The 5,511-nt window shown below is 39.5% G+C and overlaps 1 long non-coding RNA gene across 1 annotated transcript in view; it reads left to right on the top strand.

Moving 5' to 3' along the window:
• Positions 1 to 2,852: 2,852 nt before the first annotated feature.
• Positions 2,853 to 5,511, top strand: part of LOC102010413 — an 8,573-nt gene continuing 5,914 nt past the window's right edge. Inside the window, exon 1 of the long non-coding RNA XR_262044.1 lies at positions 2,853 to 2,925. This is a non-coding gene — a long non-coding RNA (uncharacterized LOC102010413). The remainder of the gene's footprint in view (positions 2,926 to 5,511) is intronic.

Consider the following 5,511-nt stretch of genomic DNA (forward strand, 5'->3'; position numbering starts at 1 on the left):
TGCCACGCTGACCGTACAGATGAGGCAAGGCAAGGCATTAACTGTTCCATCTGGCGTTTCTTAACTAGGACAAACTATTCTTGGAGCTCTGTGAAGTGCCTGCTCCATCTCACAAGAGTCGAAAATGCCTGGGCTCTCAGTGAACTCCCTAGATAGAAGCTGTAACTTTCAAAGCTAGATGGGAAAAGATGGAGGCATAGGGCACATAAAGAGGATATGTCTTACAAGTGGTTCCGTTTCTATGAAAACTCAGAAAATCGCAGTTTTTAACCACAGATATAGTCCGTTACCAATCCAAAAATCTCATTTTTAGTAGAAAGTCACCTATTTTACTCTTCTGTAATCTGTTTGAGACTATAATTGCAGTTTCTTGTTTGCAGTGATAAACTCAGCAGTTTACAGGTGTCAGCACAGGGTTTGGGGAGGTAACAAAATTGAGATCTTAAAGCCGGTGTCTCTGCATGTGACTCATGATATTTCTGGCAGCTGTTGCTGGAATAGTTTTCTTCTATTCTCTGTCTCAGCTCTGAAAGATCTAGTGCAGTAAGATGGGCCCTGCACAACTGTGTGTTTTGTGAGATTGTAAGTTTTTTTCTCATTCATTTGTCTTATAATGCATTTGTTTCTCTCTTATCATTGCTTGCTTCAAATTAAATGTCATTAGGCCTCATGTTTTTGATGAGAAAGTCCTTGAATATTTTTTTGAGGCTCACCATCTTCTAATATGATTAAAAAGACAGCTTCTGCGTTGGAATTGACCTGCTGAGTTATGGAGTTCAAATATAACTTCCTTGGTTTCTTGTATGTTTATATATGAATGAGAAGAACTTATTCACCGTAGTACCAAAACCTTAAAATATGTAGAAATAAAGTTAACCAAAATATTCATGGTACATATTTTAAAGAGGATAAAAATCTGTCTGAAAGGATTCAAAAAATACTCAAGAAGAGAGGCATAACATGTCTCTGGTTTAGATGACCTAAATATGGTAAATATACCTATGCTTCAGTGAGTTTATAACCTCAGGGTAATAATTATAATGAAGTCTCTAATGGTGCTTTTAATTAACTTGATTTTAAAGTTCTAAAGGAAGAAAAAGGTTTATAAAATAGTTAAGAAATTATTTAAAAAGAATAAACAAGGCTTTTTTATACGATTGTTGACACGTGATAATTTTATGGACATTTAAGTTATTTTAAAAAGCTAGTGCACAAATTATTTTTTCATATCTGAAGGGGTTAATCTCACTTTTCACTAGTGCTTTCTTGTTTGAATAATTACACTTAAGTCAAATAGCCCTCAAAGATTCATCAGTAGGATTTTTGTAATAAGAGGAGGTTGATATGTTTGCTAAAGATGATGTTTAAAGGTTTTATCATGTTTCATTATTTTACTGCAAAAATCTCTAAGGCTGTGAAGTGATATCAGTTAGTTTGAATAATTAAATAGTGATATTGATTTATTTTAGTTTTGAGCAGTCTGTGAGTGAGCTCATGACCAAAATAAATATTTTAGTATAACTTAAAAAATGAATCAGTGAGAAAGTGGTCAGGCATCGACAGTCACACCTGACTAGAAAGCTGTGTGTCAGCGGTATCCTACAAGAGAATTCAAGCTGAGAAAAAGATGCAGATCTGTTGTCTAAGTTATACCTAATGGAATAATGGGAATTACGATGAATTCACAAAGTGTTTTCATGACCTACAACTTGACAGAGATGTTACAGGAAAGCATGTGGTTTCAGAACGTGGTAGATTTATGAAAATGCTCTTCAGTACAGAATCTTGAATTTCATCTTCAGTGAACCATCTGAAAACAAGCTGGTCTGGCATTTAAAATAATGTTTTACTAAATTCTAAGCCAGGGTCAAATTAAATCAAGCTGACACAGCATAGTGTTGCTCCATATTAACTGAGTATCTGATAATCACTCTGTTTGTATGAAGAATGTGCCAACTACTTGTGAGACCTGGCCTTGTGAGTTAAATACAGCCAGGGAGGCTGGATATAGAATTGGGATTTGGACAGATTTATAGGTAAGGGTAACTATACTGACTTCATTAGATTCATTCATGTATTCAAAAATATTCACTGAGCACCTTTTCTGAGTCAAACATCTTGTTAGCCACAGGAATGAGAAGAAGCAAGAAAAACATGGTCGTTAGCAAGAAAAACATGGTCACATATTCAAGGAGCTTATAGTCTATCTGAGGGGCTGTAACATACTCCATTTTTTGGTGAGAATTCCTTGTATAGCTGACATAGAGTAATTCCTATAAAGAGAAGTAACATGTTGTGGTTGCTGGATACATCCTAGTATCCAGCAGATACTAGGAACTAGATACTAGTACAGAGGCTAGATACTAGAAAGTACATCCTTTCCTCTTGCCTTTGCATCTATGTATGGGAAATAGCAGTTTGTGTTCATTTGACAGGAAGATTTGGCATTCAGGTAATACTGCTTTTGCTCACCAGCTGAATGTGAGCCATGAACATATGAATGAGGAAGAGAAAAGGTGACAGCAGAAATGTGTTCTCTAACCCATGCAAGGAAAAGAGAGAGAAGCACATGTCCAGAGTAGAAAAGCCACCATTTCAGAGGGAGATATCTAGATAAGACCAGCATAATTCCAAGGAAATCCAAGAGAGTGGTTAAAATCTGTTCCCACTCCATGAACTGACTATAAATGTAGTAGATGTCTTTGCTAAAAGCAGAACCTTGTCTTTGGAAGTTGCTAGTTCTAAAGATAGTGATGGGAGCTAAGGTTTACAGTTCTCTAAAAGATTCTCTCTCAGAGTCCTTTGTCCTTTTAGGGAAGACGTCACTTCACGGAGCATCAGGAAGTGAGAGATGATGATTACAGGACGACTGATGGGTCTTTACGCCAGAGGCAATGCCTGTGAGAGGCTGTGGCTGACTAGCAGGTATATGAGAGATATTCTAGATTAAAAAGCAATAAAATCTTTCACACAGCTGTTTGAATCCTTTCTGTCCTAGATTTCTTTTCTGGCAGTTTCTATTAAAAATATCAGCAAATTCTGCTGCCTTAACTGTTTGACCTTGTTCACTTCCTCTGCTCCATGGACTTCTTAGCTACCCTTTGATATCTCTGGACCAGTGGCTGTGTCTCTGACCTGCTCTTGCTCTTGTGCTGCACAGAGGAGGGATCTGCCTAACATTGTTAATGTCTTCATTATTCCTGTCGCTGATTTAATTAACAACTTTGGATATCTGGAGTGTTTACCATATGTCAGGTAATCTAGACACTGCAGATCAGTGAAGAGAACAGACAAAAATTCCTGCCTTTGTGAATATTAGTTTATAAGCTAAGAAGGGGTTTGAGGTAGGTAAAGACACACAAACACAATAATAGTTAAATATATGTACACTTAAGAAGATGTATAAAAACAGCTGCGCAAAATGGTTCAAGATAAGGGGATGAGGAGGGCAGGGTGAGGGGAGGAAGCTCTGAATGGGATAGTAGGATTAAGGTGACATTTAAACCAGACTTGACATTAGAAGCAAAGGAGGTGAGTGAGCGAGTGCTCCAAGAGCTGCTGGTTCCGCCGCTCAAGTCCATGCTTTACTCACACCACCACTGTTCCCAGCTGAAACTCGTGGAGAGAGCCGGGTATTGCCCATCTACTTCCTGATGGCAGAGCAGGTGACCCAGGATCCCGCTGTCATTACAGACTGAGTCTCTGCCCTCCCTGCACCTGCAGCAGACAGGAGGTCCTGTCAGAAGCCCCAAGGACTTCTCTGGCTGGGGTGTGTGTAGCCCCCTTCCCGCGTGTGCCCTGTGCCGAGTGTGCAAGTGTTCCGGGAGCTGCTGCTCCCACAGTTCGAGTTCATGCTTTACTTTCACCCGGATCCCCTCGGGGGTCACAGGCATGAACAGCCTGTGATTGCTGCCTGTCTGGCCTGCATCTGGTTCCTGTATGTGTCCTCAACTGACTGGAGACACAGAATCAGGTAGTTCACAAACTGTCAACCCTGCAGTTTGTGTCTGGGTTTTGCCTGTACCCTGAACTGCCTGGGGACATAAGTCCACTGGATCAGAATTGTCACACTTTTGCAACCCGAGTTTAGGCCACGCATGTGCCCTGAACTGCAAGGGGACGCTGGATCAGACAGTCGGCCATCAGCTGACACCAATACCCGCATCTGAGACCAGGGATAACTAGACACAAATCAACAACTGGTGGAAAACCTGAGACTATGTAGCGCTTCTCAGAGGCCACTCGGGCAAACCTTACCAACAGGAAAACTAGGGACACTAGTGGCCTTTGCTGTGCAGCTACTGAAGAGGGAAACTTAACTTCCTGCATCTGGTAGCAAACATGACAAAATGAAGGACTAAAACACAATCCCAGAATTCCACCCCACTCAGAACAAGTCCAGGAGACATCCACACAGCAGAACTGGGTAAATACATGTCTGAAAGAGCTGAAGTGACTGCAATGGAAGTAAAGAAAAAACTCCATAAGGCCATAGAAGAGATGAGATCAGAAATAATCTCTCAGGCAAAAAATGAAATGACAATAATAATGAAGGAAATGCTCAAAAATCTGAAGAAGAAACAAATAAGAAAACAGAATAACTAAGGCAAGGGTCAGAAGCATTCAATGAAAAATATAGAAAGGACTTAGAACTCATGAACCAGATTCAAAGAGACTGCCAGGAAAACAAAGCCACCATTGAAAGCTACCAAAACCGCTTGAATGAAGCTGAAGATAGAATCTCAGACTGTGAAGACAGCATGGCAGCTAGTGACCGTGAAAGAAAGGATCTTGTAAAATCAAAAAGGATCCACGAAAAGTCAATTCAACAGCTGCAAGATGAGGCAAAGAGGAATAATGTACGACTTACAGGAGTCAGTGAAATAGCATGAGGCAACACAACTGACATAAAAAGAATATTTGCAGAAATAAGAGCAGAAAATTTCCCAAGCATGGAAACAGAACCTGATATACAAATAAATGAGGCATATAAAACTCCAAACAACCACAACCAAAATAAAACTACACCCAGACAAAGAATAGTCAAGTTCCCAGATCTCAAAAGAACAGAATATTAAAAGCTGCTAGAGAAAAGAAACAGATTACCTCTAAAGAAAAGCCCATCAGAATCACGGCAGAGTTCTCAGCACAAACCATCCAATCAAGAAGAGCTTAGAGTGAAATATTACAGGTCCTAAGACAGAATAGCTTCCAACCAAGACTGATGTACCCTGCCAAACTATCTCTCAAATTAAGTGGAGAAATAAACTATTTCCACAACAAAGAACAATTCAAGAACTTTGTGAGTGCCAAGCCACTATTACAAAGAGTACTAAAAGATATTCTAGACAGAGAAAAATATGACCGCAATTTCAAGAACAACAGTAGAAAAGAAATGTCAAGAAGAGCAAGCAAGTAAACAAGTAGAAAAAGTAGGACAGCAATGCAAGTAAGTAACATGACAATAATAAATCAATATATATTGGTTATAACTATAAATGTAAATGGCCC

This window comes from Chinchilla lanigera, unplaced genomic scaffold, assembly GCF_000276665.1.
Source record: "Chinchilla lanigera isolate Chin_1 unplaced genomic scaffold, ChiLan1.0 scaffold00039, whole genome shotgun sequence".
In the NCBI taxonomy this organism is placed as follows: Eukaryota; Metazoa; Chordata; class Mammalia; order Rodentia; family Chinchillidae; genus Chinchilla; species Chinchilla lanigera.